Source organism: Notolepis coatsorum, assembly GCF_963971535.1.
Source record: "Notolepis coatsorum genome assembly, chromosome: 17".
NCBI lineage: Eukaryota > Metazoa > Chordata > Actinopteri > Aulopiformes > Paralepididae > Notolepis > Notolepis coatsorum.
Window position 1 is genome coordinate 96,995,620 of NC_140181.1, and position 12,500 is coordinate 97,008,119.

The following is a 12,500-nucleotide window of genomic DNA, read 5'->3' on the forward strand; positions in this document are numbered from 1 at the left end:
AAGCGGGTAAAGATACACTACTGTGAATATTGAACATTTGGTCTAATGGTGGTGCTAGAGGAAAGGTCATGGGGTCAAAATCAATAAGCGTATTCCACTCGGGGTCATGAGTGTGGGCTGCAAATTTTTTAAAGATATGAACAAAAAGTATTCAAGATACACTCATTCTAAAATGGAAGGTTTGGCCTGACGGTGGCGCTAGAGGAAAGGTCACAGGGGTGCACTGACATCAATAGAGTTCTTCCTACCATAGTCACGCATGGGCACAACAAATATTAGACCAATCTGCCTTGTAGTTTGCGAGATATACCTGCAGATAGAAAGATGCATACAGACACCACCGATTACGCCATAGCCATAGCCCATGTGCTGCACACAGCAGCATCACACCTGGACAAGAGGAAGGGGAACTATGTGAGAATGCTATTCATCGACTACAGCTCGGCATTCAATACCATAGTCCCCTCCCTCAGGGACCTGGGCTTGAACTATGACCTCTGCCAGTGGGTCTTGGACTTCCTGACGGGCAGACCCCAGGTGGTGAGAGCAGGCAACTGCACCTCCTCATCCATCACCCTCAACATAGGGGCCCCCCAGGGCTGTGTTCTGAGTCCCCTCCTCTACTCCCTGTACACACACGACTGTGTGGCTCAGCGGAGTAGCAACACAATCATCAAATTTGCTGACGACACAGTGGTGGTGGGCCTGATCTCTGCAAACGACGAGAGGGCCTACCTGGAAGAGGTCAAGGTCCTGGCGGGATGGTGCCAGGAAAACAGCCTCTCCCTGAACGTCAGCAAAACAAAGGAGATGATTGTGGACTTCAGGAGGTCGGGGGTCAAGGACTACAGCCCCCTCAGCATCGACGGGGCACCGGTTGAGAGAGTGAACAGCTTTAAGTACCTCGGAGCCTACATATCCGAGGACTTGACATGGACCACACACATTGACAGTGTTGTGAAGAAGGCACGACAACGCCTCTACTTCCTCAGGCGCCTAAGGAAGTTCCAAGTCAGTCAGAAGATCCTTAAGAACTTCTACTCATGTACAATAGAGAGCATCCTGACTGGCAACATCACCTCCTGGTTTGGGAATAGCACTGCACAAGACCGAAGCAGACTACAAAGAGTGACACGTTCAGCCGAACGCACAATTGGAGGGGGGCTCCCCACCCTCCAGAACATTTACAACAAGCGGTGCAGGGGCAAGGCTAAGAGAATCATTAAGGACTCCAGTCACCCGAACAACTGCCTCTTTGAACTGCTGCGGTCAGGCAAGTGATACCGGAGTCTCAAGGCGAGCACAGAAAGACTCAGAAGAAGCTTCTATCCCCAGGCCATCAGGCTGCTCAACGAACAATGAACACTACACAACAACCATCAAACGCACATAGCACACACATCCACACGCACACACTCACTTTAAACAAACACACTGTAGCACCCACTCCCCACACTTTATATTTATTGATAAAGGATTTGCACTACAACTCGTACACCTTACTGTAAATTGTACCTAAATTGTACCTCATCCCATTGCTGCTTTGCACTATATAGTATTGTATATTAGTACACTGCATAGTATTGTATATTATATGGTAACTCAGTTACGTCTATTCTGCATCGAACATTGTACATATGTCTATACTGAACACTGTGACCTCATTTTCTACTTCTAATTTACATGCTATACTATGTTATTTGATACCTATCTTGTCTAGCACAGTCTCTGGAGCGTAACAGTAAGAAGCATTTTGTATAAAAGTATTCTGTACTTCTGTATGACAACTATTAAAGAAACTTGAAACTTGAAACATAACCTCCCCGGTATATAATGTGATTGATTGATTGATTGAATGAAAACTTTATTAACAGATTGCAGAATGGGTACAGTACAGTACAGCTCAATACATACAATTGTTAAGGGGATGCAGACCAGAGAAAGACTTTCGTCTTGTCTACATCAGGGTCCCCCATTTTCAATTCATCATAACATATATGACATACACGACATACAGATAGACAGTACTGCTACATCTATACATTTATGACATACCAGATTTGCAAATACAGTACTGTTTGTGATACGAAAAGAGTCCAGAAAAGAGAGTATATACATTTGACGTAGAAACTGTACATTGGAGGAGGTTGGGTAGGTGGGGGGGGGGCTGTACATTGGAGGTGGTTGGGTGGGGGGGGGGGGGGGGGGGGGATTGGGAAGGAGGTTGGGTAGGAGGGGTGGGTGGGGGACACTGTACAACTGAACAAGCAAAACTGTACATTGGAATATTGACAAGACCATACTTGGTCATTTACTGTACATTGGGGGGGGGGTTGTGTTAGGACATTTACAGGGGCCAGTTTCGAATTGCAGTCTCCCGTAGGTGTTTTTTGAGAGTGTTTTTGAAAGTGGGTAGTGATTCACATTCCTTTACAGCTTTGGGTAGGGCGTTCCACATTGATGTGGCATAATTGCGAAACGTGTTTAGTCCCTTGTTTGAGCCGAATCTGGGTTTAACATGATTTGTGGAGCTCCCTCTGGTGTTGTGATCGTGGTATTCACTGACCTTTGGGAAGTATTTTGACATGAACATGGGTACCTTGGTCGTGTAGTGTATCTTGGAGATAACAACTTGATAAGGATCGATTTATTAACAACCAACCTTCCATCTACAGTCCCTCTTAGTGAGGAATAAGATTCACGGCTGACCATAAAATATACATGTTAAGAGATGAATTTCAGCTTTGAAATATTGTGTTGCTAATACCCCATGGTGTAGCTCCAGGCTACACATCGGGCAGACAGCAGATATCCGTCTCTGGGTTTCCCTAGAGAGTTATTCATGTTCGCAAACACTAATTGGATTGTCCCAAGACGTAAGTATAACTTATATTAATACTTATATATATATTATATATTGTATATTAAGTATTGTATATTAAGTTAAGAGCAGAACAGCTCTAGCCAATTGTGTGGATTGAGACACACTGTCTCCAGTGAGACCGGAGGTCACACCCAACCTCAGGAAGGCACATTAAAATGTTAAACTAATTACCACCTCACCACAAAATGTAACCACGCAAATGAAGAGAACACACCCGAGCTGTTGGAAACAGGCATTGAGACTCCCCTTTACACACTCTCACACACACACACACACACACACACACACACACACACACACACACACACACACACACACACACACACACACACACACACACACACACACACACACACACACACACACACACACACACACACACACACACACACACACACACACACACACACACACACACACACACACACACACACACGCATACACACACACACACACACACATACTGATTCAATTAACATTTTGAGGTGTGACGACATTTCCCCTTTCTCAAAAGATCAATGACTTTTAGAACTTGTTTATCAAAAGGTCCTTTGTTTACATGTGATTTGGACCAGCCCATCTCGACGAAGACAGGGGTCAGTAATCTGTATATAACGAGCATGTTTTACCATTGATAGGAACACACAAGGAAGGAACTTGTCAGGAGAGACCGTATTCTGAAATGCTGTGACCTGCTTTGCCGTTGCAATAAACCAACCAAGAACCAAGAGCCATTGCTCTGACAATCGTTGTTCCAGACTGTTTTCTTCAAGTACTCAGAACCAGCTAGTATCTAAGAAAGACACGACAATATTAACCCGTTCACTACCACACTACAGAAGGTGAAAAAAAAAAAGTGAACCCTTTGTCGCGTGGCAGTGAAAGGGTTATCCTTCTGTATTGTCACAGTGAAAGGGTTAACCCTTTGGTAGTGTGGTCGTGAAAGGGTTAAACTCAAATCATGTGGAACAGTCATGGTAAAGGCATCACAGGGAAAGGAATTTCTTTTTTTCTCTATGCTGCAATCTCAACGCCCATATTGAACGAATCGGTTGCGAGATTCTCTGCCCTTTATACATGTCAAAAGCGGAAAATTAATCCTGTCACTCATACAGAACCCCCGCCCACTGATCAAAATCCAAACTAAAATAAATCAGTGTGTATGCAATTAATCCTAATCATGATAACTGAAGTGCTTCATTTTCATTCTTTGCCTACAGTGTATGATTATACAGTATGTAGCAGTCTGAAAATATTGTATATTATTCAAGACCGCTGACTGGTGTTTTATATTCCCTTTGTACACAAAGACATCATTGATATTCTCACGAGCAATGATATCAGTTTCTCTTCCTTCTATCGACTGAAGTATGGACTATACACAGTATCGCGGGACCATGATCAACATCCTTCCCTGTGTGACTGGTAGGCGGGACCAGCAGGGGGCGGTGTCTGACAGAGAGTGTTGGAGAGAGATGGAACGTGATATATGGGAGCGGAAGACGGAAAGAGAACCTCTTCGGCAGTGAACTTGACTAGGAACAGTCGCAACGGACGGAGGCTCTGGAGAGCCCTGTTGCAAGAAGTTATGCCAGAGGGCCCCGTGAGACAACCACGGGTGATAGGAGGTACTTGCTAGTGGACACGATATCCTAGCAGTACCAGCGATAGTGCGTGAACAATTAGTGCAGAGCCAGGCACTAACAATCGGGTTATAATAGCTACTGTGTGCGGTATAGAGTGCGAGCCCCGAGCAGGCACTAACAATCGGGTTATAATTAGGGATGCACGATAATTATCGGGCCGATATCAGCAATTATGACGTCATCCCGATAAACTCGATAACGTTATTGATAGCTCCGATAACATAATACATTTTTTGGTTAAAAGAAATCCGGTGTGGGTGGATTTGGATGAAGGGCGCTTGTTTTTATTATAGCCTCCTCCCGTTTTGCCAGTACTGTGGTAAAACTGATAGCGTGTGGTTTAGGAACAGGGAGTTTTTCACAAATCCAGCGCTCCCCTTCTTGGCTGTGACGTAGTCACGTTACATTCGGAGACAGACAGTCGATCTGCCAATTACGTCCCTCCGCTTGCACCCACCTCTTCTTCTTACCACCAATCAGAAGCTCTCGTTCGTTTATTTACCTCCGGATTGTCGGCCATTATTCTACTCGGAGCTATAACGTTAGCTGCTCCCCGCCAGCCACATTGACAAGTACCAGCGCTTATACATTACTGGCAAATGTCTTGTTGCACTTGTGGCAACGAGCGTTGTCAGCATCGATATACTTTTTAAGACTTTTTTTGAGGAATTTAAACGTCGCAAACTAATCTTGTTGGCCGTTTTCTATCTCTCCTCCCTGGGTCTCTCTCTGCCTGCGCAAGCCGTGCTCTTACACACACTCACACACACACACACACATACACACACACACACACACAGGTGCTGTCGAGAGCAGAGCTGTGTGTGTGTGTGAGTGAGTGAGTGTGTGTAAGAGCACAGCCGGCTGGCTCGCGTAGGCAGAGAGAGACCCAGGGAGGAGAGATAGAAAACGGCCAACAAGATTAGTTTGCGACGTTTAAATTCCTCAAAAAAAAAACTCCATAATTTCTCGAGTACCGATAGCAGTACCGATGACGTCGGAGCTTATAAATACTAAAAAAAAAAAAAAAAATGATTAAAAAAATTATATATATACATTTAAAAAAAAATTATAATACAATAAATATCGGTTATCGATATCGGTTATCGGCTTGAGGAGCATAAAGATATCGGTATCGGTATCGGTGTCAAAAAATCAATATCGTGCATCCCTAGTTATAATAGCTACTGTGTGCGGTATAGAGTGCGAGCCCCGAGACGAGCTTGGGACAAGAACCGGTCTGCTCCGGCTGACTTCAACCAGATCTGCACCCGGCTGCCTGCAATCAGTCTGCTCCGGCTGCTTTCAATCAGACCTGCACCCGGCTGCCTGCAACCTACGGGAGTTCTTCCCGTCCAGCAGGGGTCGTCATCGCTCAGCACACACTCTCAGCCGGCGCTGCCTCTCTGCCCAGCTCCGCCTGCTACCATCCTCACCGAGAGCGTTCGACGCCATCTTGCCTCCCGGACAACAGTGGCGTGGCGAGGCGGCCATTTTGGATGAGTACAAATGAGCATTGACGCTCCCGAGTTATTATACAGTACACAGTGTGGTGCAGCCTGCGGGCGAAAGTAACGTTGCTACTACCATTCCATAGGGGTACCCCAAACAATATATGCCGGCATTAAGATAGGACTTACTGGTATTTGGTGGGCCCACATTTTGTTTTATTTTCATTTCCTTTGAGCGTGATAACATGTGTGTTTCATAATATTTCCCATTCAGTGAATCCTTCTATTTCCTCCCCTATGTTCCCCCTCCTTTCCCCATATTACTGACCTGGAGCAGTATAGGCAAAACCCTTAGGGAAGGTAGATACTGTGTCTAGCCCAGACGTGGGCAGTATTTGGTCTGTGTACAGTGGACAGTACCTGGTCCGTGTACAGTGAGAGCACTTGGTGCCTAGGTGTAATTATATGATTACCAGACTGCAAGCATTGTATGAGGATACCCATGGTGCAATAATCACCAGACGTAGCTATGTTGTAACTAGGCCAATGCTATAATAACACTCAGACTGAACGGGAGCACGGTGTGTGTGTCTTTTATTGAGCCTAACCCTAACCCTTTGATGCGGGTAATATATCCATTATTAACCCCTTCCTATTCAACCTTCCCTTTCCCACTGTAATGTTTCTGGTGTTAATGAGGGAGGGTACTGCTTGCGGGGGGAACCAAGTTATGTATTTACCATTCGGTCATTAGGTGTGGGGGGGTGCTAAGGAGACAATTGGGGAGAGTGAGGGCGTGTTGGGGAGTACTGCTGACTGCCCAAAAGAGAGGGAGGAAGACCAGAGTACCGGACTAGGTTTGTAAATCCTGGGCCTCATACACCTCACTGCCAGCCTCCAGTTGACGCTCCTGACTCCAAAGACGGAGGTGCAGCTAGCCCGAGTTCTACTGTGTCTCGCTACCTAGTGACCGTGCACCACAGTTCCCATGAAGCAGGGATAATCCACCCTGCTACAAGTAGTTTCTATGTAACCCTACTTTCTCACTGAATAATGACTGCATGATTATACAGTCGTTTCTATGTAAGGAGCATAAAGATATCGGTATCGGTGTCAAAAAATCAATATCGTGCATCCCTAGTTATAATAGCTACTGTGTGCGGTATAGAGTGCGAGCCCCGAGACGAGCTTGGGACAAGAACCGGTCTGCTCCGGCTGACTTCAACCAGATCTGCACCCGGCTGCCTGCAATCAGTCTGCTCCGGCTGCTTTCAATCAGACCTGCACCCGGCTGCCTGCAACCTACGGGAGTTCTTCCCGTCCAGCAGGGGTCGTCATCGCTCAGCACACACTCTCAGCCGGCGCTGCCTCTCTGCCCAGCTCCGCCTACTACCATCCTCACCGAGAGCGTTCGACGCCATCTTGCCTCCCGGACAACAGTGGCGTGGCGAGGCGGCCATTTTGGATGAGTACAAATGAGCATTGACGCTCCCGAGTTATTATACAGTACACAGTGTGGTGCAGCCTGCGGGCGAAAGTAACGTTGCTACTACCATTCCATAGGGGTACCCCAAACAATATATGCCGGCATTAAGATAGGACTTACTGGTATTTGGTGGGCCCACATTTTGTTTTATTTTCATTTCCTTTGAGCGTGATAACATGTGTGTTTCATAATATTTCCCATTCAGTGAATCCTTCTATTTCCTCCCCTATGTTCCCCCTCCTTTCCCCATATTACTGACCTGGAGCAGTATAGGTAAAACCCTTAGGGAAGGTAGATACTGTGTCTAGCCCAGACGTGGGCAGTATTTGGTCTGTGTACAGTGGACAGTACCTGGTCCGTGTACAGTGAGAGCACTTGGTGCCTAGGTGTAATTATATGATTACCAGACTGCAAGCATTGTATGAGGATACCCATGGTGCAATAATCACCAGACGTAGCTATGTTGTAACTAGGCCAATGCTATAATAACACTCAGACTGAACGGGAGCACGGTGTGTGTGTCTTTTATTGAGCCTAACCCTAACCCTTTGATGCGGGTAATATATCCATTATTAACCCCTTCCTATTCAACCTTCCCTTTCCCACTGTAAGGTTTCTGGTGTTAATGAGGGAGGGTACTGCTTGCGGGGGGAACCAAGTTATGTATTTACCATTCGGTCATTAGGTGTGGGGGGGTGCTAAGGAGACAATTGGGGAGAGTGAGGGCGTGTTGGGGAGTACTGCTGACTGCCCAAAAGAGAGGGAGGAAGACCAGAGTACCGGACTAGGTTTGTAAATCCTGGGCCTCATACACCTCACTGCCAGCCTCCAGTTGACGCTCCTGACTCCAAAGACGGAGGTGCAGCTAGCCCGAGTTCTACTGTGTCTCGCTACCTAGTGACCGTGCACCACAGTTCCCACGAAGCAGGGATAATCCACCCTGCTACAAGTAGTTTCTATGTAACCCTACTTTCTCACTGAATAATGACTGCATGATTATACAGTAGTTTCTATGTAACCCTACTTTCTCACTGAATAATGACTGCAAATAGTATTACTTCTAAATAAACCTAAAGGTCGGCGGCTAAGTGACGCAGTGGGCAAGGCGCTCGCCACTAATGCAGGAGATGCTGGGTTCGAGCCCAGCTCTCGGCATTGCTACCAGCTTGGCTGGTCGTTCATACTAACACAATTGGCAGTATTAGGGGGTGGGAAGCTGGTGGGTGGGGATCGGACGTTGTGGACAGCGACTCCTACAGGTCGGTTGGTGCGCCTGCGCAGCAGTATCAGGAAGCGACGAGGGCGGGGTGTCCCTCCCACGCAGACCCTCGCCGCTGAGAGATCGCGCTGTGCAGGTGAAAAGATGCGACGGCTGCCTCCTCGTGTACCGGAGGGGACACGTGATGCAAGGCTTCGTCCACATTGAAGCCGGCCTGTGGGAGGCATGGTCTAACAGCGTTCGAGACAGGGGAGGGTAGAATTGGACGATACAAAATTGGGATGGGAGAAAAAATAGAAAATGGGAGAAAAAAAAGGTCACGTGCATAATACAATGTGAAATAATCCTTATGTGTGTGTGTATTTGGGTATGTGGGTGTGTGTGTGTGTGTGTGTGTGTGTGTCTGTGTGTGTGTGTGTGTGTGTGTGTGTGTGTGTGTGTGTGTGTGTATGTGGGTGTGCATGCGTGTGTGTGTGAGTGTGTGCGTGCATGCATGCATGCGTGTGTATGTGGGTGTGTGAGTGTGTGTGCGTGCTTGCGCGCGTCTGTGTGTGCGTGCGTGTGGTGCGTATGTGTGTGCGTGTGTGCGTGCGTGTGTGGTGCGTGTGTGTGAGCGAGTGAGCCCTAATTCAATATAAGCTACACAGAGAATAATTGCCTGTGAGTCACTGAGTGCGGAGAAGGAGTCATCCCACACAATACAGTGCATTATCAGTGGCGGAGGGATATTTCCTTTGATAGAGAGTTGAGCCGCGCGCTAAATCTGCCCAGGATGAGGAGGAGAGAGCAGGGAGGCTGGAACTGCACTCTCCTCCATAGCCTCTCTGTGACGATGCCACGCTGTGCTATTATTAAAACGTTTCAACATGAACTCTCCAAAAAGCAGCTCGATAGGGTCTTTCAACTAACACACATGCGAGAAGGACTTGCAGTATAGAACGCTTACACACAAGGAATATCATATCCAATGTTAGTATAAAAGGAAACATTATAAGATGAATGCAGACACTGTTATGAAGATATTTTAAATGACTATGAACATTATTCTTATTCATCTTTTTATATAACACACTGTAATTGCCCTATATGTTCTATACAGGCCTCACACTAAGAATCCGTTGGCCTACTTTGGGACGATTTATCACCAGTCCAAGCTTATAATGGCATGGCTTATGATTTCCAATTGGATTTCTTATCAAACACGTGCACGTGGGTGCGGCTGGGGAGTGCAGTGGACTAAGCACTCGCTTGCCACCGCAGACACTCTGGGATCGAAGTGGTACCTCCGCGCTTGGTCAGTCGTCCCTACTAACACAATTGGCAGTGTTAGCGGGTGGGAAGCCAGTGGGGTGTGTGTCCTGGTCGTTGTAAACTGCGACTCCTACTGATCAGTCGGGGCTCTGGGGGAAATTGCGTGAACCTCTGCACGTGCTACGTTCCCTCAGTGAGAGTCCTCGCTGTCAGGTGAAAAGAACCGGCTGGCGACTCCACATGTATCGGAGGAGGCATGTGGTAGTCTACACAGCCTCCCCAGGCCGACAGTGGGGCAATGCGCGCAATGACCAGGAAGGGAATTGGCATAACGACTCAATTGGGATGGGTGAAAAATACAGAAAAGCCCAAAAATAAATTGAAAAAAAGGTGCATGTGGGATACAGGAATTGACGGGGGTTGCAATACATTATTTTACATTTCCCCCCATCCATGTGGAAAGACCTTGGCCAATGGTTTTAAAGGAGACACCTAGTTGTCAGAGTAATAATGCAAGTTCCTTAGAAACTGAAACTGAAAAGCCAGCAGACATTAAATCAATCAACGACTGGCCTATACTCCACATGCAATATTTTGGTTCATTAAAACTGAACGCACCATTAAAAGGAGGAGAGTCTGCCCAGTCTGAAATGGTGAGAAGTGTCGCCAAAATGCCATGCGGAAAATGTATCCTGTCGCTTCTGTCTTGGTTTGATTAAAAAGAGGACTTAATCGAGCATTGGCTTCAACTTCCAGCTGTTGTTGTAGTGGACTAATCTGCCATGGAGGCACTTATGAGATCAAATCAAATCACACAAGCTCACAACAAGTCAGATGGAAATCAGTGACGGCTGACACTGCCCGACTGCTGTATATGTACCGCTCTGCTTTGCTCATTTCACAGCTGGGCGCTGACATCTTGATTAGATTGGTTAAGATTAGTTATTTTCACTCCGAGTCACATTCGATTCATCATGGCAGCAGTAAACAGAAAGATTATCCGTTGAACTTTTGAAAAGTTGCACCATTTCAATATCTTCGGGCTAAATGTTTGACAAATAAGTGTCCCGGATTTTATGTTTTTAATATGCTTCTGAGGAAGTGGGATCAAATTTGATGACATAGTGTCCCCCAGGAGATCTAACGTTCATTTCGGTCTATGTTAATTTGCCCAGTGGTGATATGAAGCAAGCAAAGCATAGCGGTACATATCGCAGATGGGAATCAGCCAGGCTGACACCTGAGTATGTGGTCCTCATCATCCACCACCTGTTCCCAATCAGCCATCAAGCTTGCCCACACCTTATATATAGTCCCCTTTGTGTTCAGTTCTCTCTCTTCCTTTGTTGTGTGTAGAGCTGGTGGCAGAGCTCTGGTATTTTGTGCTGTGTTATTTAGGTGAAGCTTGTCTTTTGTTATCCATTTACCAAGTCTTGTTCAAACTTAACATTTGTATGTTTGTTTGTCTTTCATTTCACCCAGCCTACTGTAGTTATATGTCTGTGTATTCACATTTGTTTTGCATACAGGAACAAGTGAGGACAGGAAGATACCCGGGGGTCTACATCTAGCATCACGTCGTAGGTTTACCTGTTGTTACAACCCTAGAGTGAGCACCACCCACTGTATTTATGGGTGCCTAGCACCTGTCCAGGGGGGTGGGTTATCATTTATTTTTGTATTTCATTTGGTGCCACTGATGGTCCTCCTTGATCCCTGTGTTGCCTTTTTATGTAAATAACATTATTTTATAATCTGTTTCTTGGTTTTGTGTCGCTGCACCCTCACCCACCATGTCTGTTGCCTTATGTTGTGCCCTTCCACTGAGTGACCACAGGGGCCGTAACAATGGGGCTTTAATATCACAGGGCTGACACCTGAGTATGTATGGGGCTTTAATACCACAGAGCTGACACCTGAGTGGGGCTTTAATACCACAGTGCTGACACCTGAGTGTAGCTTTAATATCACAGAGGTGACACCTGAGTGGCTTTAATATCACAGAGGTGACACCTGAGTGGCTTTAATATCACAGAGCTGACACCTGAGTGGGGCTTTAATACCACAGAGGTGACACCTGAGTGGCTTTAATACCACAGAGGTGACACCTGAGTGGCTTTAATATCACAGAGGTGACACCTGAGTGGGGCTTTAATATCACAGAGCTGACACCTGAGTGGGGCTTTAATTTCACAGGGCTGACACCTGAGTGGCTTTAATATCACAGAGCTGACACCTGAGTGGGGCTTTAATATCACAAAGGTGACACCTGAGTGGGGCTTTAATATCACAGAGGTGACACCTGAGTGGGGCTTTAATATCACAGAGCTGACACCTGAGTGGGGCTTTAATTTCACAGGGCTGACACCTGAGTGGCTTTAATATCACAGAGCTGACACCTGAGTGGGGCTTTAATATCACAGAGGTGACACCTGAGTGGGGCTTTAATATCACAGAGGTGACACCTGAGTGGCTTTAATATCACAGAGCTGACACCTGAGTGGGGCTTTAATATCACAGGGCTGACACCTGTATATGTACAGGGCTTTAATATCACAGAGCT

At 46.5% G+C, this 12,500-nt stretch overlaps 1 protein-coding gene across 1 annotated transcript in view; it reads right to left on the reverse strand.

The window, feature by feature from the left end:
* LOC311243577 (acid-sensing ion channel 1-like) overlaps positions 1-12,500 on the reverse strand; it is a gene marked incomplete at its 3' end in the record, with an annotated part of 214,241 nt that overhangs the window by 192,546 nt on the left and 9,195 nt on the right. The window lies entirely within an intron of this gene.